The sequence below is a fragment of the Myodes glareolus genome, chromosome 7, assembly GCF_982192425.1.
Source record: "Myodes glareolus chromosome 7, mMyoGla1.1, whole genome shotgun sequence".
NCBI lineage: Eukaryota > Metazoa > Chordata > Mammalia > Rodentia > Cricetidae > Myodes > Myodes glareolus.
In genome coordinates this window covers 22,896,267-22,923,777 of record NC_142032.1, presented here as the reverse complement: position 1 = coordinate 22,923,777, position 27,511 = coordinate 22,896,267, and the positions used below count along the sequence as shown (strand labels likewise).

Below are 27,511 nucleotides of genomic sequence, written 5' to 3'. Positions count from 1 at the left end.
CTGTGAGACCAGCTCAGCACTGGGGAAGGACCAAGGCCATGCTGCTTGTGTACTGATTACCTCTAAGTTTGATGTGTATCTCAAAATTTGAACAGTAAGCCACAATAATTTTAGTGGGAAATACAATAAGTTTGGAAATATGTCTCTATTTCATAGGCTCTGTCCTCAGCTAGTACTCTGGATAGGATATAGAAACCATTAGTATCTCATCCAGTTAAGATTTATCAACTTTCAACATAGGTTTTAACATGCAATCCTGTGTTTTCTAGTCAAATCTATGTCCAGTAATTGTTTCTTTCTTGTTTATTTGGGATTTTATGTCAATATGAATCAGAAAACAAACTCTGCTTACTTTGCTCAAGGTGACAGGAAAACAAGACTTTGTGTCACTGAAGGTCAAAAGACTACTGATATCAAACTTTTCTGACCTCCATGTCAAAATAAAGACCATCTAATTATTAACTAGATTCCAACAATCATTAAAATTAGACTTTTCTGACCTCCATTTCAAAAAAGATCATCTAATTATTAGCTAGATTATAAAGGTCATTCAAATCAAACTTTTCTGACCTGCATGTCAAAACTTGTTTTAAAAATCATTTTTAATTTAATTATTGCAGTACTTATTAATTAAAGTCATGCTTGCTTTGAATGTCATTGACTAAGGTTGATATTGAGTCACAGTACACAGTGAAAGTTGGTGATGGAATAGAACTGATTGTCTTTGTTAAGGGACCAGTGCAGTATGAGGGCTCAAACTCTTGCTTTACTATTGGTAGCTTTTGTCTGGCCAATGCACTGAATCTCCAAGGCTCAGTTTTAAATCCCTCGAGGGAATAATATTAGCTTAGAAAAAAAAAGAAAAAGAATCAGAAGAAATATGGGTGTGAGCATTTCAAGAACATTCATATAATCTGTGTAATGTGATTTATGAAATAGTATATAAAGTGGTCTTTTTTTAAAGTAAATTTTATTAAATTATAAAAGTTTCCATTTCCGCCCCTCTTCCCAACACCCTCCCACTCCCCCCACTCCCTCTCCTCCTCCCTCTTTGTCCCTTAGGGCAGTCAGGGTTTCCTGCCCTGTGGGAAGTTCAAGTTCCTCCCCCCTCCCTCCAGGTCCAGGTAGGTGAGTATCCAAACAGACTGGATCCCCAAAATCCAGTATATGCAGAGGAAACAAGTCCCAGTATCATAGTCAATGGCTTCAGAAAGACTTCGGGCCAGCCACATTCAGAGAATCCGGCCAAATTCCGAGAATCTGGTTAGATCACGTCCTCGTTCAGTCCCAGTCCAACTGACCTTGGTAAAGTCTCATAGATCCGTTCCCTTGTATCAGTGGGTGATAGCATCCCTCGCAGTCCTGATTTCCTTTTTCATGTTCTTCCTCCTTCTGCTCCTCATTTGGACCTTGGGGGGCTTAGTCCAGTGCTCCAATGTGGGTCTCCGTCTGTATCACCATCCTTTGCCAGATGAAGGATCTATGGTGATAAGCAAAATATACATCAGTATGGTTATGGGCCACGGCCGGTTCAGGCACCCTCTCCTCTGTCCAGAGAACAATCTGGGGATCTCTCCTTGGACCTGGGATCCCATATATAATCAAGTCTCCTGTAAACCCTAAAATGACTCCCTTAGTTGAAATATATTCTTCCCTGATCCCATATTCATCCTTCTTCCCTCCCCACCCATCCCAGGCCACCGAGCTTTCCCCATTCCTCCCCTACTCCCTTCTATCTAACCCTCTCCCCTTCCATCAACCCTCCCACCACCCCCCATGCACCCGAGGTTACCTGGGACTCTTGTCTATTTCCTACCTCCTGGCGGATAGCTAAATAATCTTCATCAGGTTCATCTTCTTATTTAGCTTCTCTAGGATCACGGATAATAGGCTCAAAGACCTTTAATTATGGTTAGAATCCACTTATGAGTGAATACATACCATGTTCCTCTTTTTGGGTCTGGCTTACCTCACTCAGTAAAGCATTTTCTATTTCCATCCATTTGCATGCAAAAGTCAAGATGTCATTGTTTTTTACCGCTGAGTAAAACTCTAATGTGTATATGTTCCACACCTTTTTTAACCATTCTTCTATTGAGGGGCACCTAGGCTGCTTCCAGGTTCTGGCTATTACAAATAGTGCTGCTATGAACATAGTTGAACAAATCCTTTTGCAGTATGTTAGGGAATCTCTAGGGTATATTCCCAAGAGTGGAACTGCTGGGTCCTGAGGGAGGTTGACTCCCAGTTTCCTGAGAAACCGCCACACTGATTTCCACAGTGGCTGCACAAGTTTCATTCCCACCAACAATGGATGAGTGTTCCCCTCACTCCACATCCTCTCCAGCATAGGCTATCATTGGTGTTTTTGAGTTTAGCTATTCTGACAGGTGTAAGATGATATCTCAAAGTGGTTTTGATTTGCATTTCCCTGATCGCTAAGGAGGTTGAGCATGACCTTAAGTGTCTTCTGGCCATTCGAAGTTCATCTGTTGTGAATTCTCTGTTCAATTCAGTACCCCATTTTTTAATTGGGGTAATTAGAGTTTTAGTGTCTAGTTTCTTGAGTTCTTTGTATATTTTGGAGATCAGACCTTTGTCTGATGAGGGGTTGGTGAAGATCTTCTCCCAGTCAGAAGGCAGCCTTTTTGTCTTACTGACAGTGTCCTTTGCTTTACAGAAGTTTCTCAGTTTCAGTAGGTCCCATTTATTTATTGTTTCTCTTATTGTCTGCGCTCCTGGGGTTCTGCTTAGGATGTGGTCTCCTGTGCCTATGTCTTGTAGACTACTTCCTACTTTCTCTTCTATCAGGTTCAAAGTGGTCGGATTAATGTTGATGTCTTTAATCCATTTGGACCTGAGTTTTGTGCATGGTGATAGATATGGATCTATTTTCATTCTTCTACAGGTTGACATCCAGTTATGCCAGCACCATTTGTTAAAGATGCTATCCTTCTTCCATTGTATAGCTTTAGCTCCCTTGTCAAAAATCAGGTGTTCATACGTTTGTGGGTTAATACCCGGGTCTTCTATTCGATTCCATAGGTCGACTTCTCTGTTCTTATGCCAATACCAAGCTGTTTTCAATACTGTTGCTCTGTAATAGAGTTTGAAGTCAGGGTCGGTAATGCCTCCAGAAGTTCCTTTATTGTATAAGGTTGTTTTGGCTATCCTGGGTTTTTTGTTTTTCCATATAAACTTGATTATTGTTCTCTCAAGGTCTGTGAAGAAGTTTGATGGGATTTTGATGGGGATTGCATTGAATCTATAGATTGCTTTTGGTAGAATTGCCATGTTTACTATGTTGATTCTCCCAATCCAAGAGCAGGGGAGGTCTTTCCATTTTCTGGTATCCTCCTCAATTTCTTTCTTCAAGGACTTAAAGTTCTTATCAAATAGGTCTTTCACTTCCTTGGTTAGAGTTACCCCAAGATACTTTATGCTATTTGTGGCTATCATGAAAGGTGATATTTCTCTGATTTCCCTCTCTGCTTCTTTATCCTTTGTGTATAGGAGGGCTACCGATTTTTTGGTGTTGATCTTGTATCCTGCCATATTACTAAAGGTGTTTATCAACTGTATGAATTCTTTGGTAGCGTTTTTGGGATCGCTTATGTACACTATCATATCGTCTGCAAATAACGAAAGTTTAACTTCATCCTTTCCTATTCGTATCCCCTTGATCTCCTTATGTTCTCTTATTGCTATTGCTAGAACTTCTTCAAGCACTATATTGAAGAGGTATGGTGAGAGTGGACAGCCTTGTCGTGTTCCTGATTTTAGTGGAAAGGCTTTGAGTTTCTCTCCATTCAATTTGATGTTAGCTGATGGCTTGCTGTATATTGCTTTTATTATATTTAGGTATGATCCTTGTATCCCCAGTCTCTCCAACACCTTTATCATAAATGGGTGTTGAATTTTGTCAAATGCTTTTTCAGCATCTAGTGAGAAGATCATATGGTTTTTTTCTTTCAGTTTATTTATATGATGGATTACATTGATGGATTTGCGTATGTTGAACCAGGCCTGCATCTCTGGGATGAAGCCCACTTGATCCTAATGAATAATTTTTCTAATGTATTCTTGGATTTGGTTTGCCAGTATTTTATTGAGTATTTTTGCGTCAATGTTCATGAGTGAGATTGGTCTGTAATTCTCTTTCTTGGTTGTGTCTTTGTGTGGTTTTGGTATCAGGGTAACTGTAGCCTCATAAAAAGAGTTTGGCAATGATTCTTCTGTTTCTATATTGTGAAATACATTAAGGAGTATAGGAATTAGCTCTTCCTGGAAGTTCTGGTAGAATTCTGCATTGAAACCATCTGGTCCTGGGCTTTTTTTGGTAGGGAGATTTTTAATAACAGCTTCTAATTCTTCACGACTGACAGGTTTGTTTAGATTGTTCACCTGGTCTTGGTTCAACTTTGGTATATGGTACTTATCTAAAAAAATGTCCATTTTTTGTACATTTTCCAACTTTGTGGCATATAAATTTTTGTAGTAGGATCTAATGATTCTATGAATTTCCTCTGTGTCTGTGGTTATGTCCCCCTTTTCATTTCTGATCTTATTAATTTGCATGTTCTCTCTCTGCCATTTGATTAATTTGGATAGGGGCTTGTCGATCTTGTTGATTTTCTCTAAGAACCAGCTTTTTGATTCATTGATTCTTTGGATTGTTTTCTGTGTTTCTATTTTGTTGATTTCAGCCCTCAGTTTTATTATTTCCAGTCTTCTACTCCTCCTGGGTGAATCAGCTTCTTTTTTTTCTAGAGCTTTCAAGTGTGCTGTTAAGTCTCCAATGTTTGCTTTCTCCGTTTTCTTTAATTGGGCACTTAGTGCTATGAACTTTCCTCTTAGCACTGCTTTCATAGTGTTCCATACGTTTGAGTATGTTGTGTCTTTATTTTCATTAAATTCAAGGAAGACTTTAATTTCTTTCTTTATTTCTTCCTTGACCCAGGGGTGATTCAGTAGTTGATTCTTCAACTTCCATGACTTTGTTGGCTTTCTGGGGGTAGCACTGTTGTTGAATTCTAATTTTAGTCCATGGTGATCTGACAAGACACAGGTAGTTACTAATATTTTTTTGTATCTGTGGAAGTTTGCTTTGTTACCCAGTATGTGGTCAATTTTCGAGAAGGTTCCATGAGCTGCAGAGAAGAAGGTATATTCTTTCCTATTTGGGTGGAGTGTTCTATAGATGTCTGTTAATTCCATTTGATTCAATACCTCCAATAATTCTCTTATTTCTCTGTTAGATTTCTTTCTTATTGTCCTGTCCATTGGTGAGAGAGGAGTGTTGAAGTCTCCTACTATTAGAGTCTGTGATTTGATGACTGTCTTGAGTTCTAGAAATGTTTCTTTTACATAAGTAGGAGGCTTTATATTAGGGGCGTTGATATTCAGGTTTGAGACTTCCTCCTGATGAATTGTTCCTGTTATGAGTATAAAATGTCCATCTCCATCTCTTCTGATTGATTTTAGTTTGAAGTTAATTTTGTTGGAAATTAGAATAGCCACACCTGCTTGTTTCTTAGGTCCGTTTGCTTGAAAAACCTTTTCCCAGCCCTTTACTCTGAGTAGTTGTCTGTCTTTGTGGTTGAGGTGTGTTTCTTGTAAACAGCAGAATGTTGGATCCTGTTTTCGTATCCAATCTCTAAGTCTGTGCCTTTTTATAGGTGAATTGAGTCCATTAATATTAAGTGATATTAATGACCAGTGGTTGTTGACTCCGGTTATTATTATTTTTTGTTTATTTGTTTAATAGAGTTTGTATGTGTCCCTTTTTTGAGTTAAGCTCGTGAAGGGTCACTAGATGTCTGAGTTATTGTAGGCAATGTTGGCAATGTTGGATTCCTTGGGTTGCGATTTTCCTTCTATTACTTTCAGTAAGGCTGGGTTTGTGGCTACGAATTGTTTAAATTTGTTCTTATCCTGGAATATTTTGTTTTCTCCATTGATAGTTGTAGAGGACCGCAACCACATTCGCCATTCCAAGATGGCGCTGACATCCGGTTCCACCGCCCGGTGAACAGGATAACGCGCATGTGTTGGTAAATTTCCAACGCTGTAGTCCCTGCCTCTCCCGAGGCGTCATCTGGGATGATGGGCAGCTGACCAATCTGAGAGTGACACGTCCCAGGTGGGGACTGTTTCCTATATAAGGGCTGGGTTCGCCTCGCTCTGGGTCTCCGCCATGTTGGCTTATGCTCTCACTCTCAAGATGCATTAAAAGGCTGTTCTGCAGAAGGATCCTACGTGCCCTGCGTCGTTCTTGCTGGCGAGACAGTAGCGCGGGACATCTGGTGCCGAATCCCTCGGGACGCTGAGGGACCCTGACAACTGCTCGCACCACCGGAGACCCCTTGGACACAAGGAGGATTCAGAACTGCAGGTCTGTATACTCAGAGAGATATGGCTTTTCCTGGATTTTTCGGTTTTGAGCTTGACTTGTTTCCGCATTGGGAAGGTTTCGTAGGGGCCTTGCTACCTCTTTTAGTAGTCCTCTTATTTTTCGCCAAAGATTGCTTAAAAGATGAATCCTGCCAGGCGGTTGCTGCAATGGAGGAAGTCCAGGATAGCATTTCAGAAACTGAGTACAGTGAGAGGTTAGGTGCGCGCACAGTCTCAAATAAGGAAAAAAGACCCCCCAGTGGTTTTACGAAAATAAGAATGGGGGAGAAGACTGATTTACAAGGTCGAAAGATTTCTGGAACCAACAATAAGAAAAAAGGAAAGGACAGTAGTTTATATCCTCTGCAGGAGCTTGAAGCTCTGCAAATTGAAAGTGGCCATGAAAGTGAGCATGAAAGTTCTGGCTCAGGAGAAGAGGTAGAAGAACTAGATACAGAGGAGGAGGCAGAATTAACCAGCGGTAGGGCCATGAGGTCATCCCAAAGGGCCCATCCGCCTCCTTATGTACTCATGTGTCATGAGCCGCCTCTGCCTGGTGACCAAAAAGTCGAGGGGGGCGGGAAAAGTCTGAATTCCTCCTAGCCAAAGCCCTCGGGCCAGTAGCAAACTCACCCCTCCTCCAATGGATGTCTGCTAGAAGATCACTCTCTCTTGCTGGCCAGGAGTGTGGCTGAGCTGAGACAAAGCTTGCCTGTCCTCAGGCAGGCTCTCAAAGCAAAGGAACTGCCCCTGCCGGCCTGAGCCCACAGCCCAGGCCCAGCATGCAAGAGAGCAGCTCTGGGGAGATCTTGTGGCCCCAGAGGGAAGAGGGGAAGAGAGGAAGGTGTACCTGGATATAGGCTGGGACGGGCTTCGGGAGAGCTCCACAGGGAGGACCCTCCTCTGCCTGGTGACCAGAAAGTCGAGGGGGGCGGGGAAAGTCTGAATTCCTCCTAGCCAAAGCCCTCGGGACAGAAGCAAACTCACCCCTCCTCCAATGGATGTCTGCTAGAAGATCACTGTCTCTTGCAGGCCAGGAGTGTGGCTGAGCTGAGACAGAGCTTGCCTGTCCTCAGGCAGGCTCTCAAAGCAAAGCTCCACATTTCTTTATTCTCTCCATCCCCTGTTATAAAAATTCCCAGTAATTTATACCCTGAATACTAGAAATTCCATAGCCCTCGCAGGATCCAGGACTAGAATTCCCATAAAAACCAGATAAGAGTTTTCACAAACACACGCACACATGCACACTCACAAATCCATGACTGTCAGCTCAAATATGGGAGTGGATAGTGCACATCTGGTGAACTTGTTAGTAGAGAAAGTAAAGAAAGGAATTAAAACATGGAAACCTAGAGGGTAAGTTTAGTGTGCTATGCTACATTTCTATGTGGTAGATAAAAGATGTAAAAGGTTTATTTTCAGTAAAATTAAGAAGAGAGCACTGACTGTATTTTAAATCTGCATCCTGCGTCTCCCCACCCCTTCCCAGCACACATACCAGGTAACCAGGCAAACTTCATAAACAGTCTGGGAGAAGCCATAGTACTTGATCAGATAGCATATGCACCAGTCACTGCAATTTCTATGGGTATTCAGGTCTGAAAGAATATGAAAGGGTATGAAATCTAGAAGGTCCTGGACTGATTGGCAGCAGACACTAAGAGACCACAGATGCAAGCCCAGACTTGCATTGAAAGGTCTCAATCGCCATCAATGGAGAAAACAAAATATTTCATGACAAAATCAAATTTTAACAATACCTATCAACAAATCAAACTCTACAGAAAGTACTAGAAATAAAAATCCAACCCAGAGAAGGTAATTGCACCCCTCTTCAAGGTAACAGTTAACCTCATACCAGCAAACCCCAAAGAAGGGAAACACAAACACTATTACTGAAAAATAACAGGAACTGCAAATCACTGGCTATTGATGTCTCTCAGTATCAATGCAATCAATTTGCCTATAAAAAGACACAGTTTAAGAAAATGGTTATGAAAACAGGATCTATCCTTCTGTTGTATACAAGAAACACACCTCAACCTCAAAGACAGACATTACCTCAGAGTAAAGGATTGGGAAAAGATTTTCCAAACAAGTGCACCAAAGAAAGAAGTGGGTGTAGCTATCCTAATATCTAACAAAATAGACTTCAAACTAAAATCAATCAGAAGAGATGGAGAAGGACACTTCATATTCATCACAGGGATAATCCATCAAGATGAAATCTCAATCCCGAACCACTATGCCTAAATACAAAGCACCCACATATGTAAAAGAAATATTACTAAAGCTTAAATTGTACACCAAACCCCACATACTAAGAGTTCCAGACTTCAACGCCCCAATCACTCCAATGAACAGATCAACCAAACAGAAGATTAACAGAGAAATAAGAGAACTATTAGATGTCATAACTCAAATGAACTTAACAGATATCAATAGAACATATCATTCAAACACAAAAGAATATACTTTCATCTCAGAACCTCATAGACCCTTCTCCGAAATTAACCATATTCTCAATAACAAAGCAAACTAGGGAAGATACAAAAAATTTGGAAGAGCCCCCTGTGTCTTATAAGATAACGATGTTTTAAAATTTGAATTCAACAACAACGCTAATTGCAGAAAGCCTACAAATTCATGGAAATTGAACAGTGCTCAATTGAATCATCCTGGGTTAAAGAAGAAATAAAGAAGGAAACGAAATACTTTGCGGACATCAACAATAAAGAAGGCAAAATATACCCAAACTTATGGGACACTCTAAGTGCCTACATAAAGAAGTTGGAAAATCCCGCATTAGTGAGTTAACAGAATGCCTGAAAACTCTAGAAAGAAAGAAGCAAACTCACCCAGGAGTACTACATGGTAGGAAAAATCAAATTGAGAATTGAAAATCAGCAAAATAAAAACAAAGAAAACAATACAAAGGATCAATGAAACAAAAAGCTGGTTCTTTGAGGATAATCAACAAGCTAGACAATCCCTTATCCAAACTCATCAAAAGGCAGAGAGAGAGAACATCTAAATTAACAAAAACAGAATGGAAAAGGGGGGCACAACAACAGACAAGGAGGAAATTCAGAGAATCATAAGTTCCTACTACAAAAACTAAAAAAAAAAGTACTCCACAAAATTGGAAAATGTAAAAGAAATGGACAATTTTTTGGATAAGTGCCATACACCAAAATTAAATTAAGACTAGGTAAACAATTTAAAAAAAACTATAATCTGCAAGGAAATAGAAGCAGTCATCAAAAGCCTTCTAAAGAAAAAAAGCCCAGGGCCAGATGGTTTCAGTGCAGAATCCTAACAGTACTTCAAAAGAGAGCTAACACCTGTACTCCTCAAATTGTTCCACATAACAGAATCAAAGGAACATTGACAAACTCGTTTTATGAGTTTACAGTTACCCTAATATACAAACCATTCAAAGACTCAATCAAAAAAGAGAATTATAGACTAATCTCCCTCTTGAACATTGATTTAAAATACTCAATAAAATAATGGCAAACTGAATCCAAACTCATTAAAAAACTTCATCCAGCATGATCAAGTCGACTTCATCCCAGAGATGTAGGGATGGTTCAACATCTGAATCTATCATGTAATCAACCATATAAATAAACTGAAAGAAAAATGCCATTTGATCATCTAATTAGATGCAGAAAAAGCATTTGGCAAAATCCACCACCCCTTAATGACAAAGATCTTGGAGAGATCAAGGATGCAAGGAGAATATCTAAACATAGTAAAAGAAATGCACAGCAAACCGGAAGCCACCATCAAATTATTGGAGAGAACTCAAAGTGATTCCACTAAAATCAGCAATAAATAATACTATCCACTCTTTCCATATCTATTCAACTTAGTTCTTGAAGCTTTAGCTAAAATAATAAGACAATAAAAGGAGTCAAACTTTTACTATTTGCAGAAGATATGATAGTATGCATAAGTGACCTCAAAACTCACCAGAAAACTCCTACAGTGAATAAATACCTTAAGTTATGTTGCAGGATACAAGATCAACTAAAAAAAAATCAGTAGCCCTCCGATATGCAATTGATAAAGAAGTTGAGATAGAAATCAGAGAAATATCACCATTCACTATAGCCACAAATAGCATAAAATATCTTAGGGTAACACTAACCAAAGAAGTGAAAGACCTTTTCAACAAGAACTTTAAGTCTTTGAAGAAAGAATTTGAAGAAGATACCAGAAAATGGAAAAATCTCCCATGCTCTTGGATAAGGAGCATCAACATAAAATAAATGGCAATCCTGCTAACAGCCATTGTTAGATTCTAAGTAATCTCCATGAAAATCTCAATACAAGTCTTCATAGACCTTGAAAGAACAATAATCAACTTCATCTGCAAAAATGAAAACCCAGGATTGCCTAAACAATTCTGTAAAATAAAGGAATGTCCAGAAACATTACCATCTCTGATATCAAGCTCTATTATATAGCTACAATAATGAAAAGAGCCTGATATTATCATGAAAACAGAGATTGACCAATGGAATTGAACTGAGGACCTGGATATTAATCCACACACCTATGAACACCTGAGTTTTGACAAAATTATAAATTATACAATGGGAAAAGAAATCATCTTTAACAAATGGTGCTGGCATAACTGGATGTCAACATGTTGAAGAATGGAATAGATCTGTGTCTATCCTCATACACAAAAGCAAGTCCAAGTGGATTAAAGACTTCAATATTCATTTAAAACCTTTAACCTGATAGAAGTAGCCTTCAGTGTATGAGCATGGGAGACCATTTCATAAGTATAACACCAGTAACATGGGTGCTGAGTGCAACAATAAATAAATGGGACCTCCTGAAACCTAGAATCTTCTGTAAAAAAAAGGACACAGTCAACAAGACAAACGGCTTACTGAATGGGAAAAGATCTTTGCTAACCCTACATCAGACAGAGGACAGATATCCAAGAAATTAAACATCAAATACCAAATAATCTAATTAAAAATAGAGGTACAGATCTAAACAGAGAATTCAGTCAGCCTTTGTTGCCATCCACATTCAGAGAGTCAAGATTGATCACATGCTCCATCAATTCCAGTTCAACTGGCCTTTGTGAGCTCCCATTAGATCAGCCCCACTGTCTCAGTGGGTGGCCACACCCCTCGCTGTCCTGACTTCCTTGCTCATGTTCTCCCTCCTTCTGCTCCTCATTTGGACCCTGGGAGCTCAGTCCAGTGCTCCAATGTGGGCCTCTGTCTCTACCTCCATCCATTGCCAGATAAAGGTTCTATGGTGATATGCAAGATATTCATCAGTGTAGCTATAGGAGAAGGCCAGTTCAGGCACCCTCTCCACTGCTGCCCAAGAAACAAGCTGGGGACATCTCCTTGGACACCTGGAAAACCCTCTAGAGTCAAGTCTCTTGCCAACCATAAAATGGCTCTCTTAATTAAGATATCTACTTCCCTGTTCCCATATCCACCCCTCCTCCATCCTAACCATCCCACTCTTCCAAGCTCTCCCCATCCTCCCCTTCTCCCTTCTCTCTCCCCATCTCCCTTTACCCCACCCCCCACCCCGTGCTCCCAACCCCTGCCTGGCAATCTTGTCCAATTCCAATATCCAGGATTATAACTATGTTTTTCTTTGGGTTCACCTTCTTATTTAGCTTCTCTAGAATCATGAATTATAGGCTCAATGTCCTTTATTTATGGTTAGAATCCACTTATGAATAAGTACATACCATATTCATCTTTTTGTGTCTGGGTTATCACACAGTAAAGTGTTTTCTATTTCCATTCATTTGCATGCAAAATTCAAGATGTCATTGTTTTTTTTTCTTTCTGCTGAGTAAACCTCTAAAGTGTATATGTGCCACACCTTCTTTAACCATTCTTCTATTGAGGGGCACCTAGATTGTTTCCAGGTTATGGCTATTACAAATAATGCTGCTATGAACATAGTTGAACAAATGATTTTGTAGTATGATAGGGCATCTGTGGGGTATATTCCCAAGAGTGGAATTGCTGGGTCCTGAGGGAGGTTGACTCCCAGTTTCCTGAGAAACCACCACACTGATTTACACAGTGGCTGCACAAGTTTGCATTCCCACCAACAATGGATGAGTGTTCCCCTCACTCCACATCCTCTCCAGAATAGGCTATCATTGGTGTTTTTGATTTTAGCTATTCTAACAGGTGTAAGATGGTATCTCAGAGTTGTTTTGATTTGCATTTCCCTGATTGCTAAGGAGGTTGAGCATGACCTTAAGTGTCTTTTGGCCATTTGATTTTCTGTTGAGAATTCTCTGTTCGGTTCAATACCCCATTTTTTTTTTGAAAGTAATTTTATTAAATTATAAAAGTTTCCATTTACGCCCCTCTTCCCAACACCCTCCCACTCCCCCCACTCCCTCTCCCCCTCCCTCTTCGTCCCTAAGGGCAGTCAGGGTTTCCTGCCCTGTGGGAAGTTCAAGTTCCTCCCCCATCCCTCCAGGTCCAGGAAGGGGAGTATCCAAACAGACTGGATCCCCAAAACCCAGTATATGCAGAGGAAACAAGTCCCAGTGTCATTGTCAATGGCTTTTCAGAAAGACTCCAGGCCAGCCACATTCAGAGAATCTGGTTGGATCACTTCCTCGTTCAGTTGCAGTCCGACTGGCCTTGGTAAACTCTCATTAGATCCGTCCCCTTGTATCAGTGGGTGATAGCATCCCTCGCAGTCCTTATTTCCTTTTTCATTTTCTTCGTCCTTCTGCTCCTCATTTGGACCATGGGGGTCTCAGTCCAGTGCTTCAATGTGGGTCTCTGTCTGTATTGCCATCCATCGTCGGATGAAGGATCTATGGTGATAAGCAAAATATTCATCAGTATGGTTATGGGCCAAGGCCGGTTCAGGCACCCTCTCCTCTGTCCAGAGAACAACCTGGGGATCTCTCCTTGGACCTGGGATCCCATATATAATCAAGTCTCCTGTAAACCCTAAAATGACTCCCTTAGTTGAAATATATTCTTCCCTGATCCCATATTCATCCTTCCTCCATCCCCCCCATCCTGGTCAACCGAGCTTTCCCCATTCCTCCCCTATTCCCTTCTCTCTAACCCTCTCCCCTTTCAACAACCCTCCCACCCCCCCCCATGCACCCGAGGTTACCTGGGACTCTTGAATATTTCCTGCCTCCCGGCAGATAGCTAAATAATCTTCATCAGGTTCATCTTCTAATTTAGCTTCTCTAGGATAACGAATAATAGGCTCAAAGACCTTTAGTTATGGTTAGAATCCACTTATGAGTGAATACATACCGTGTTCCTCTTTTTGGGTCTGGCTTACCTCACTCAGTAAAGCGTTTTCTATTTCCATCCATTTGCATGCAAGATTCAAGATGTCATTGTTTTTTACCGCTGAGTAAAACTCTAATGTGTATATGGTCCACACCTTTTTTAACCATTCTTCTATTGAGGGGCACCTAGGCTGTTTCCAGGTTCTGGCTACTACAAATAGTGCTGCTATGAACATAGTAGAACAAATGCTTTTGTAGTATGTTAGGGAATCTCTAGGGTATATTCCCAAGAGTGGTATTGCTGGGTCCTGAGGGAGGTTGTCTCCCAGTTTCCTGAGAAACCGCCACACTGATTTCCACAGTGGTTGAACAAGTTTGCATTCCCACCAACAATGGATGAGAATTCCCCTCTCTCCACATCCTCTCCAGCATAGGCTATCATGGTGTTTTTGACTTTAGCTATTCTGACAGGTGAAAGATGATATCTCAAAGTCGTTTTGATTTGCATTTCCCTGATCGCTAAAGAGGTTGAGCATGACCTTAAGTGTCTTCTGGCCATTCGAAGTTCATCTGTTGTGAATTCTCTGTTCAGTTCAGTACCCCATTTTTTAATTGGGTTAATTAGAGTTTTAGTGTCTAGTTTCTTGAGTTCTTTGTATATTTTGGAGATCAGACCTTTGTCTGATGAGGGGTTGGTGAAGATCTTCTCCCAGTCAGAAGACAGCCTTTTTGTCTTACTGACAGTGTCCTTTGCTTTACAGAAGTTTCTCAGTTTCAGTAGATCCCATTTATTCATTGTTTCTCTTATTGTCTGTGCTACTGGGGTCCTACTTAGGAAGAGGCCTCCTGTGCCTATATCTTGTAGATTACTTCCCACTTTCTCTTCTATCAGGTTCAAAGTGGATGGATTAATGTTGAGGTCTTTAATCCATTTGGACCTGAGTTTTGTGCATGGTGATAGATATGGATCTACTTTCATCCTTCTGCAGGTTGACATCCAGTTATGCCAGCACCATTTGTTAAAAATGCTTTCCTTCTTCCATTGTATACCTTTAGCTCCCTTGTCAAAAATTAGGTGCTCATAGGTTTGTGGGTTAATATCCGTGTCTTCTATTCGATTCCAAAGGTCGATTTCTCTGTTCTTTTACCTATACCAAGCTGTTTTCAAAACTGTAGCTCTGTAATAGAGTTTGAAGTCAGGGATGGTAATGCCTCCTGAGGTTCCTTTATTGTATAAGATTGTTTTGGCTATCCTGGGCTTTTTGTTTTGCCATATAAACTTGATTATTGTTCTCTCAAGGTCTGTGAAGAAGCTTGATGGGATTTTGATGGGGATTGCATTGAATCTATAGATTGCTTTTGGTAGAATTGCCATTTTTACTATGTTGATTCTCCCAATCCAAGAGCAGGGGAGGTCTTTCCATTTTCTGGTATCCTTCTCAGTTTCTTTCTTCAAAGACTTAAAGTTCTTGTCAAATAGGTCTTTCACTTCTTTGGTTAGAGTAACCCCAAAATATTTTATGCTATTTTTGGCTATCGTGAAAGGTGATGTTTCTCTGATTTCCCTCTCTGCTTCTTTATCCTTTGTGTATAGGAGGGCCACTGATTTTTTGGAGGTGATCTTGTATCCTGCCACGTTACTAAAGGTGTTTATCAGCTGTAGGAGTTCTTTGGTAGAATTTTTGGCAATACCCCATTTTTTAATTGGGTTAATTAGAGTTTTAATGTTTAGTTTCTTAAGTTCTTTATATATTTTGGAGATCAGACCTTTATCTGATGTGGGTTTGGTGAAGATCTTCTCTCAATCAGTAGTTTGCCGTTTTGTCTTACTGACGGTGTCCTTTGCTTTACTGAAGCTTCTCAGTTTCAGGAGGTCCCACTTATTCATTGTTGCTCTTATTGTCTTTGCTTTTGGGGTTCTACCTAGGAAGTGGTCTCCTGTGCCCATGTGTTTTAGACTACTTCCCACTTTCTCTTCTAATAGGTTCAGTGGGGTCAGATTAATATTGAGGTCTTTAATCCATTTGGACTTGAATTTTGTGCATGATGATAGATATGGATCTATTTTCATTCTTCTATATGTTCAAATCCAGTTATGCCAGCACCATTTGTTAAAGATGCTTTCCTTCTTCCATTGTATAATTTTAGCTCCTTTGTCGAAAATCAGGTGTTCATAGGTTTGTGGGTTAATATCCGGGTCTTCAATTAGATTCCATTGGTCAACATCTCTGTTTTTATGCCACCCATTTATAATGATGATGGTTGGTGGTCTCAGTTAAGTAAGGGCTCTAACACTGAACGAAACAAGGGAGTTTGTTTCTGTCCTGCACACATGTTTGCACTGGTAATGGAGGTGCCAGACCCCAACAACCCAGGGCAAATAATTCGCCAATATTTTGTAATATAATTTAAAGAAATGAAGCAATTAAAGGAAGCTATTGCTGCATATGGTGCTCAAGCACCCTTCACATTGGCCATGGTAGAATCTTTCTCTGCTCTGAATTTAACATCAAGTGAATGGCAGCAATTATGTCATGCTGTTTTATCTGGGGGAGATTATCTCCTATGGTCAGGGGAATATCAGGAAAATTATAAACAAACAGCCCAGTTAAATGCTCTAGTGGATCAAGTTTAACGTAATTTAGATATGTTAACTGGGGCTGGAACTTATGCTGATTTGCAGAAACAAATTCTGTATAATCTAGTAGTATTCACCCAAATAGCTGCAGCTCCCACTAAAGCTTGGAAGACCCTACCTAACAAAGCAGCTGGGGATCAATGATCAAAAGTTTCACAAGGACCATCTGAACGATTCCAAGATTATGTAGATAGAATGTTACAATTAGCAGGTAGATTGTTTGGAGATGAGACCACAACCATGCCTATAATAAAGCAACTTGTATTTGAAAATGCCAATAGATATTGTAAAGAAGCATTATGCCCTCACAAAACAAAGAGTTTAAATGAATATATCAGTATATGCAGAGATATAGAAGGGAATTTCATTCAAGACCAGGTTATAGTGGCAGCTATTCAACCTCCGAGAAACATAAGAGGACTGGGATAGAGCGCCGGAGGCCGTAATTGTCTTAACTGCGGAACGCCTGGTCATTTTCGAAAGGAATGCCCACAGCTGATAATGAAGGGAAGAAGAAAACCTGGCATGTGCCCTAGATGCAGAAGGGGAGCACATTGGGCTAAAGATTGCTCCTCTAAAACAGATATAGATGGAAAACCTCTGCCACGTTAGGTGGGAAATCTCTGCCATGTACCAATAATCAACAGCAAGCAAACTGGCAGAGGGCCCTGCTCTAGGGCCCCAAAACCTCAATGTACAAAGCAATGACTGTGGGACCTCAGGGACGGTACCCCAGCAGAGGCTGTGCTCAGTTCCTTCCGCAGAGCAATCCTTTCACATTGCAGACCTTGTCAGAGCCACACCAGGGAATGCAGGGTTGGACCTCTGTGCCTCTGCCAGAATAGTCTTAACTCCACAAATGGCAGTGCAAGCACTCCCTACAGGAGTATATGGGCTCTTACCACCGGGTACCATGGGATTTATATTAGGTAGAAGCAGTACCCTTTTAAAGGGGATCCAAATACTTCCTGGGATAGTAGATGCAGACTATAAAGAGGAGATTAAGGTTATGACATCTGTCCAAAAGGGGGTGGTGGTAATTCCTCAAGGTGAGCGGATAGCAGAATTAGTGTTGATTCCCAGCAAGGTTACCAATAATAAACGAGTCCATGGCAATCAAGGGTTTGGATCCCCTGGAATGGCTACTTTCTGGGTTGTACAGTTAAATGAATGACCCCAACTTAGAATAACTATAGAGGGAAAGGGCTTTGATGATATATTAGATTCTGGGGCAGATGTATCAGTTTTATCCTTAAAATATTGGCCAAAGGCATGGCCCTTGGAAGAAGGTACTGTACAGCTGCAGGGAATAGGTCAAACAACTCCTCAAAAAAGTTCAAAAATATTGAAAAGGCACGATGAAGAAGGACATGAGGGTTTTTTCCAGTCATATGTTCTTCCTGGCCTGCCTGTAAATCTATGAGGATGTGACCTCTTAGCAGAGATGGGGGCAGTCTTAACAACACAACTTACAAAGGTGTCCCCCTGGAAAGCCACTTCGGTGATGAAAGCTATGGAAAACTAGCCTGTAGGCTAGGGTGAGATGAGTTGTTTGTGTTTTTCGTCCAGGAGTGGACAAGCCCATTTGGGTACCAGAGCAATATGTTCGGGCTGTGGAAAATTATGAGAAAGAAAGGATCCTGTGATGAGCCTGAGAATGACACCTGTCATTCTCTTGAGCCTCCTGATGAGTTCCAATTAAGTAAAAACCACTGTGTGAAGGCTGGTAAGGAACCCCCTTGTATTGATCAGTGAGCCAAGCTCGTTCTTTGTATTTATCTTTCTATTCCTCAAATATACAGCTGGAACTGCTTTAAGCAATATGACGATAGAACAGGCTTCTATTAATCAAACCATTTCCTTTGTGAATGCTTTATGCTTTGTTACATTTTGGGTGATATGAATATTACTTTAAAGGAATCCTATACAAGTGAGTGTAGTTCCTCTCTTTCTTATTTGGAATATTTCTCTGAGAGCCCAGACACTATTAAATCCCGTGTTTGTTTAGTTTTCTTTCCTTTTTCTTTTCCTTTTTGTAGTATGGAAGAGCACCTTTGGGGGTAAAGATGGCACACACTCACCCTTCTGAACGGAACTCCTCAGTGGAAAACAGAAGACCCTGCAGCAGAAGCTGTAGGTTCCCTGCACTCCCTTGCGGGGACCTTCCAGCCTGCCTGGCTGGCAGACACTCTACATTATAATTTTAAATGAGCTGTACAAACACAACACCTTAATCAAGAGTAGAAATATTCATATAACAAAATTGACCTTAAATTTTTATCAAAAAACAAGATCCATACCAATGCAAATCTCTATAGCTTATCCCCTTTAAATGTAAACCAACATTTATAAACAATATTTGGGAATTTGTGTGAAGTTGTCTCCAAACTGCTTCCTGCTTTTTGTTAGGTGAAGTAATTTTTGGGGGTGTTTGTGGAGACCTTTCAGATGGTCTTAGTCCATAAGACCACATTAGTCTGGAAGAAATCCATAGGTTCTCATCTTCTGTGAAAACAAACCTCTTTTTCAAAGCAATAAATCCTTAGACCCAAATTCTGAAATCAAGATATCTTTAAAATATATAGGTTGATTTAGCTTAGCAGCCCATACAATGAAATGTCTCTCTGTACTTAATTCCTTCACAGTCAAAAAATTCAAAGAAAATACAATAATATACATAATCCAGACTCTCTGTGTATATACCATCTTTACATGTCTTATTTTTCTTACTCTATTATTTTCCCTACAAGTTTAGTATTGATTTTATTATCTTTATTCCTTTAATTTATGTTTGTCTGTAATCTTATATTACAGTTACTGTCTCTTTACTCTTTTTCTTCTCTCTCCTAAGCCTACATACATTTTATAAAAACACATTGTGTCTCATTTATAGGTCTTAGTCTGTCCTAGAGTGTATCTGAAATCCTTTTCTGTTCAGGAACATTTCTTAAACTGCTAAGCAGAGGCACGAATAGGACCAAGACTTCGCCTTTCGACTTTGCCTTTTGGCTTTGCCCAGTTGAACATGGCAGAGGCATGTTCACTGCATCTGTAAGCTGTGCACACCACCCCAGTTTTAAATATGCAGTAGGTCTATGTCGAGCCATAGACCTTACAAACCCCATTTAATGCTCTTTGGCCAGACCTCCCAAAGGAGTCAGAGTTTGTGCTGGCGAACCAGGAAGCCACCATTTTGAAACCATGTGGTTTTTTCTTTCTGCTACCATAGAATCAGGAAGACCTCTCTTAAAGGAGCCATGGCACTAAGCCATGCTTAACTCTGTTCTTATGTTGTAGAATTACTTTTTAAGCTTTCTCAGGGTTTATATGGATATAGTGAACCATGTTGGCATGCCAATTTGTTGTAGGAGGCCGCTTGTTTGGTTCCAGCTGCTCAGACCACAAAATAATCACACAGAGACTGAATTAATTAAATCACAGTTTGGTCTATTAACTCTAGCTTCTTATTTGCAGGCTTCTTTGTAGCACTTTTTTTCAGGTGGGCTGTTTGCTAGAGACAAGAATGTCTCATTTAAGAGAGGCTTTCTGACTCAGTTTTAGCTGCAAAACATTGCACCTCTTTTAAGAAGCCCTGCCACAAATACTTATATGGTGTTCATATACAGCAAGCTGACAGCATGCTTCTTGGTGGTGGCAGAAACCTTGAAACTCCATAGAGCTGTGACAATAAACATGGATCTGGACAGTACCTCCACTTTATTTTTACTTTTAAAAGTAAAAATAAAAGAAATAAAGTTTAAAATAAAGCCATGTAAATATGAAAAATATACAGAGAATCTAAGTACTGTAAGTTATTGTGTTGTCCTTGAGTTGTTTGATGGCTGAGGAAGGAACAGCAGCTGCTAAAAAACATTTGATTATAAGTGTTGCTGGATTAATCCAACAAATTTATTTTGAAAATACCTTGACTTCGAAATTTAAGTCAAAAGATATGTTACTTTGAAGAAGAGGTTTTGCTTTTTTTCCCACAGGAAATAAGAGGCAGTAGATTCATCTGGTTTAAGAAAAATCAAGTTTGACCAAGAAAGACCCCCTGGAAAATCTCTGATAGGAGCAGATGACCAAGATGATCCAACATTTCAGAGGACCTCTGTTGGAGTTTCCTCTGAGTACTACATCCAGAACAGCCTCAAAACTGTTTGCTGAGATGATCAAGCTTCACAGAATATTCCAGTCAGGACCTTACTATAATCTTAAATTTTCTTTAAGTCCCCATAAGTTTATCAGCACCCCCAATCTGCAGAAAGTATCCTGGAATACTATGCCCACATTCCCAAAAATACGAATTATGGATGTTTGTATTTGTTTAGAGTGTTGGTTACAAGTTGTTATGAATAATGGTCAAGAAAAAAGCTAAACAAAAGAAATTAGATTCATAGTTCTTGTCTTGAAAAAAATGGGGAAGTGCTTTGGGACAATGGCCTTGCTTTCTATAGAGATCTGTCTGTTGTACTTGGTATTAAAATGCTGATTGGTCAAAAGACAGTCAGGGCAACCAGAACAGGAGAATTCTGGGCAGAGAAAGGAGTCAGTCTCCAGCCATCATCCAGGCACAGAGGATGCAAGAAGAGAATGTCTCGCTGATAAAAGGTACCAAGCTGTGTGGCTAACACAGACAGGATTTATGCGTTAATTAAAGATGTAAGAGTTAATAAGATTAGTCTGAGCTAATAGGCCTATTAATGTAGACCTGTGTGTTTCTTTGAGACTGAATGACTGTGGGACAGGGTGGAACAGAAATCTCTGTCAACAGAACCATACCTACTTCTCTGGAATAAAACTAGCCTGGTTGAAATTAATGAAGGTTTTAATATGATCTTGAATTCAACACTCAAATATGGATTTCAAATTTTACTGAAAACACTTTGACAATATCACCACTGTTACAATTTTGGTGGCCTTCTCTGTCAGTACCCTGTCTCCTTAATAGAGAAACTCAGCCCACTCCCAATCTCTCCCTTGCTTCCAAGGCAAGCTGATCTTTACTCTCTTCCCTTTTCTTTCTCTATCCTAATCATTCTTCTGAAGAGGCAGTTTTCTGGCTCTCTTCCCCGTCCATTTTTTCTCTCCCCTCTTAACCCCCTCTCTCTGTTCCTCTAGCTGTCTTTCTCTCTCTTCCCCCATGCCTCCCTTACCCTCTTATACCCTCCCAATACCCACTAAATAAACTCTCCATACTTGAGCTCCCTCTGCATGGCGTATCAGTCTGTCCCTTACCCACCATGATCCCTCACCCACCAGGGGACCCACCCAGGTCCCGCGCAGTCTGGAAATTTTTCACTGGTGCTGTGAAATCAACAGGCTCTCCTGGCACCCCTCTCATTTTTGGGACTCTTGACTGGGTCCCTCCACAGACTGCTGACTACTGAATTCTGCACATGCCACCAGAATCAATTGTTGAGTCCCCCCTTCTGGTCAGCTTAACCAGTTCTCTGAATCCATAGGAGTCTGGGACCCCTCTGGTGTTATTTGAAACAGGGCAAACACCCTCAGCCATAGCCTTCATGGCTACGGTTGGTCCCTTTGTTGACATTCATCTTGATAATTTCCTGTAACTCAGGACTGATATCTTGATTCTCATCTTGGACTGTTATTCCTTCAATCCTGGCCCCCAATCCCTTTGCTGATGGTCCTTGTATTGGTTTGTACCACTTGACTTGACCCTCGCTCTGTCTTAAAGACACTTGAGATAGTTTAGGTCTTGTTTATTTTTTCTTTCCCTCTCTTCCTCAGCTATGGGAAACAGGGCTTGATCCAAACTGGCTGCATTATGGCAAATCCCAACATGGGAGCTTTCTAATTTTTGCCAAAATAATCAGGCAGATGGAAGAGTCCCACTATATCCAGCCATGCTAAACTCTGGCTCAACAGGCCACTTCCTAACTTGGCTGAGACTGTCAGTGACAGAACCTGTCTCTCTTCTCCCTGTCTATTCATTCATGGAGCCCTGCCTCAACCACCCTGCAGTTACCAGTACCCTCTTGCTGCCTGACTTCTGTGGGCAAAAAGTGCTGAAGAATTTTCCTGTCCATTTCATGTATGGAAGAATGTGTGAATGGTGTAGCCATATGGATGTGATTCTTATTTAAATATATGTTTTACATGTCCTATATGTCTTTCTTATTATTTGTATCTCTTTAAAATTCCAGCGGCTTCTCTAAAAAGCATGTGATTTCTCCGTGCCTTTCAACATGTCGGCAGGCGTCCTTGCAACACACAAGCAACCATCATCTTTGCTTTGGGCAACCATGTGACTGCTGACTGCCAGGTCTCCTGGCTTGTTTGGACCCCAGCATCCTGCCTGCTTCACCTGCAGCTGATCTGTTCTCTTCTACCTGTTAAAAATCTGCAACTTTGATTCTCTACTTTTTTCTTTGCTCCAAAGACTGGCACATGTCTGTTTTATTACAAACTGTGAGTCAGAGATAAAATAGCCAGCTTCTTCTCACTCACTTTTCATTTAACTTTATGTGCAACATAAATTCAATGGCATGTTTATGTACAGGTACCTATTGTTTAAAAAACATTTTAAGTAGTCTTAATAAGCTCTGTTCATTGCACCTCCTTCTACAAAAAAATCAATCAGTCTGCAATATTTTTAATTGGTATGTACTTTTAAATGATGATAAATATATGGTTAAAGCTGTTATATTATATATGTAATTCAACTTTGCTCTAAAATATATTCTTTATAGTGATAAAATTTCAGATTATAAAGATCTATTTCAGATTAAGAAAAGCTAACCTACCACCTTTCCTGTAAGCTGTTCTTCACTATTGTCAGTTTTACTGTTAAGCATCTATAACAAACAATTTTGCTTCTTTGTCCTTCACAAGTATAAATCTCACCTATTAAGTTAAAATCCAGCACAGTCATGCTGGAGGACTCTGGATAAAATACTACTCCACACCTCTCAGCTTGGACCCAGCTCTCCTGGCAGATCCTACATTATAGTGATAATTTACGTATACTCAATAGATAGCCTTTAAATGCTAGGAGATCTGGGGAATGTGACATTTAAATGTTTAATTATTAAAAGACTTTTCATAACAGAGAGACAGGTTGCTCCTAGGAGTACCACCCATTTCCTACAAAGAAAATAGAAGACTGATGGGCCAGAACAACATCCATCCACCATTCTCTTCAAAAGAAAGCATTAATCACTGGAAAAAACTGTCTTTCATCTAAACTGCTAAAGATCTCCAGACAGTGAACAAAGGAAAACTGGAATGACTGCCTGACTGCCCAGACCTGGATAGTCTTGTCTCTCTACAGATTCCTAACTGTAAGATCTTCTAAAGCCTGGCAGACCCCATGCTAACAGCAGAAGGCAAATGCTACCCTTAAGACACTGCCCTCAATGACCATAGAGAATGCTGGGGAATGGCTGTCTATGTCATCAACAGAGTAAGTTTTCTATCATTTTTTAAATCAATAACTCAGGTAAAACTCTAATCCAATTTGATGGATGAGCGGTTTTACCAGTTTAAAAAGGACAACTTCACAAAACATATTTCAGCATAACTTCATTACTATGTCTAAATAAAAGGTGTCTTAACATACAAAGCTCAAACCAAGAAGGTGTTTTAAGGTATACACATGCAAGTTAGTAAGGAGTGTACTTGCAAGTTATAAAAGTCTGAGGATAAAAATGTTTCAGAGTATAAGAAAATGATTTAAGGTGTACAAATGCAAGCTATCAAATTTCTCTCTCTTTATGCTGTCATTGACAGTCTTAACACTAATCAATAAAATTCTGATAAGTTATTAATCTAGGTATGCTGGAATCTACCACTAACTATACTGCAATATCAAGATTTTAAATTCTCTTTGGTCATTTTATACCTAAAAGATAATTTTCATTGTGCACAAACATCTGTCACAGTCATTTCTGGCATAAATATACTGTTGTTTATACAATGTATATGTTTAAATCTTATGTTTTCACAAACTCAAAGAACTTTTGTAAGTCCCATGGAGCCAACTTGAAGGGTTTACCTTAAGCAGGTCAGATGACCCCTCCCTCAATACCAAACCCTAAGAATCCAAGCCTTTCCACCTTTCCCTGGTCCTGACATCCTCCTTAATCACCAGGACTTACATTTTTTTCTTCCTAAACTTAACCTTGTCCTCTGCTCTGCCAACACCTCATCAGGACCAAGAGACACTGGACAATTCCACAAAGCCTGGATAACAGTGAAGCTATCAGTTACCCCTGGAATGGTCAGCATCCTAGCTTTCTCTGGTCGCCTAAGATTCCAGTGCCCACAAATCAGCAGGAAGCAGAGTTGATAACTCGATGTCCTTATTCCCTTAACCTGTCACACCTAACAGTTCACATTTTTATGATAAGAGGAAGATGGGAATGTTATAATTTTGCTGGCCTTCCTGGGCAGTACCATTTAAGGGAAAAGTTCTGCCCACTCCCAGTCTTTCTCTTTCTGCCAAGGGAAACTGATCCTCACTTTCTTCACTTTTCTCTCACTTCCCATTGTTCTTCTGAAAAGGCAGCTTTCTTTGATGAATTTGAAGAATTTTTATTTATAGTTTTCCTTAGTTAAGATAAAAGATAAAGTGGTTATGAATATTATAACTGTAATTCTTGCTTGATACCTGTTTTGTTGTATGTAATTTTACTATGATAAGTTAAAGAGTTCCTTTTTTATTTAAACAGAAAAAGGGAAGTGTTGTGGGACTTTCTTTTGTATGCTGTGATTACCATTAATGAATAAAGAAACTGCTTTGGGCCTATAGCAGAGCTATAGGCTAATAGAGCTAGGTGGGAAAAACTAAACTAATGCTGTGAGAAAGGAGGCAGAGTTAGAAAGAAGCCATGGAGCCACTGCCGGAGACAGATGCTCTGAAACTTTTCTGGTTGGCCACAACCTCATGGTGACGCACATATTAATGGAGATGGGTTAAATTAATATGTAAGAACTAGCCAACAAGAAGCTAGAGCTAATGGGCCAAGAAGTGCTTTAATTAATACAGTTTCTGTGTGATAATTTCAGTGATAATAAGCTGGGAACAAACTAATGGCCTCTTCCTACATCTTTCTCAACAGGGAATAGAAACTTGTTATTATGGTTACAGTGCCCAAGGATCTGTGAGACTTATACAGTGACTGCACATGGGTTGGTAGATTTGCAGTTTATGTATGAACAGGAGCATGATTTCCAGTGCCCATGAACTGTCCTTGATAAGGAGCATCCTCCTGGTCTGGCCATGAAAGTGAGGCATTTAATTGTCCTATCATTATTCAAAATTTAGAAAGCTAGAGTGTAGGACATTTATTAATTTATTTTCTTTCTTTAGATACATCACAGAAATACCAAAGATTCCATCCTAAAGAGCAAAGTTCATCTACACTTACTCACATACCATGAAAATGGAAATTTCTTCATTATTTGCATTCATGTCTTTTTGCTGTGTTGTTCACCTTCATGCTGAACTATGTATCCATGTATCCAAAAACACAGGAAAACACCAAAGGACCTGAAGGACTCTTGGGAAACAGACGAGTGAATAATTCCTGTTAATGCAGTTGGTTCAATGCAATGTGGCCAGAGGGTTGGTGGGAAGAAATTCATACCTTACTCTTTCATATGTCACATTTTGAGCACAAATATAGCAATATTCTCATAAAAGACTCTTTTTTTGCTGCCTCAAAGGGTCATAGAGCATTTTGAAAAGAAAATTCAGCTCATTTTAGAGACGATCATGAACCACTGGAACAGGATCTTTCTAAGTTCAGAATCTTCCATTTCAGGATCATTCTGGGATGATAGAGACATTGTAGATATACTATGGTGTCCATCAGTTCTCACAGTCCCCCTCTTCCCTGGATTCAGGGTATCAACAATAGATATTGAGCCCATATGTACAGTATGTGTGCTATCTGCATACTGAATTCCATTTCTTGATTTTGTAATCTTTATTAAAGTCATAATTCATACTCCACATACTCTCTGGTATTTTAAATACAAGTGGGAGAAAATACATCTTGCTGAGAAGTTTTTTTTGAATGACATATTCCTTAAGACCACATGTTAACTGGAAAATGCCCCCTTTCTGTTTGTTTAACTAGGCTTCCCTTCACTCATTCATTTATCTAACCACCCATCCAGTAACTCAGTAGTTACTATTATTCACTTGTATCTGTATCAGTCCAGTGCATCTCAGACTAAAACTTGTTATGTACAAGGAATAGTTACTTTCCTTGGTGTTTCTCTCTATCTCGCCAGGAAAACAGATGTGTGTAGGGGAGGGCCTGGCCTGTGTGGAGTTGTTTCTATTCCTGACTGTAGCATGAGGGCCAGCTTGTTGGGGTTTCTGTCCTGCCCCATACCCCACAGCCAGGATATCCCAAAGAAAATCACTCACAAGACTCCATAAGATTATAAACTGATTGGCCCATTAGGTCAGGCTACTTATTAGCTCTTATAACTGTTGGTACCCCATTATCCCTATCTACGTTAGCCACACGGCTCAGTACCTTTCCCAGCTGGGCAGGTTACATGCTACCTCTTCGGTGGTCTGGGCAGGAATGACAGAGGGAGCTTCCTGCTTCCCAGAATATTCCTGTTCTCATCGCCCTGCCTCTACTTCCTGTCTGGTTGACCCACCTATACTTCCTGCCTGGCCAATCAGCGTTTTATTAAAATACATGATTGACAGAATACAGACAATTCTCCCGCACCACCTGACCATTGTTTTACAGAACTTTATGATGAAATCCCTTGTTTACCCAAAGGACATCAATATGATCCCATTGACCACTGGATTTTCCTGTTTGCCACCCCCTTACCAGCTCTGCTTCATTCCTCCCTAAAGACATCAGATTATCTGGCTCTTGATGTGCTGTCTTCAGAAATCCGCTCCAGGCCATCATGCATTTCTTTCCCCATTGAGGACCCTGTGTCCTTTCCAACTTCTCATATCTTCCAAATCCTTCAAGATTCAGGAAACACACAGATTCTATTGCACAGATTCTGGAGGCACTGCACACATGTATCTGCACTTCCTTATTTTCTGTAATACTTTTCTTATTCCTTGTCCCCATATGTATTTAAATTTTAGTTATTTTTTGTTTAAATGTAACACCAAGAAATTATTATCTTATGATAATTCACAGTAATTTATCCTCTTCATTTTCTCAATAATAAAGTCTTCTGGTTGA

General features: G+C 40.0%; 1 long non-coding RNA gene across 1 annotated transcript; it reads left to right on the top strand.

The window, feature by feature from the left end:
• On the top strand, positions 1–27,511 carry LOC148121319 (uncharacterized). The gene is made up of 7 exons (XR_015738348.1): positions 1–94; positions 1,063–1,128; positions 18,350–18,443; positions 22,481–22,836; positions 23,386–23,739; positions 25,397–25,563; positions 25,648–27,511. It is a non-coding gene; the product is annotated as an uncharacterized LOC148121319 (long non-coding RNA).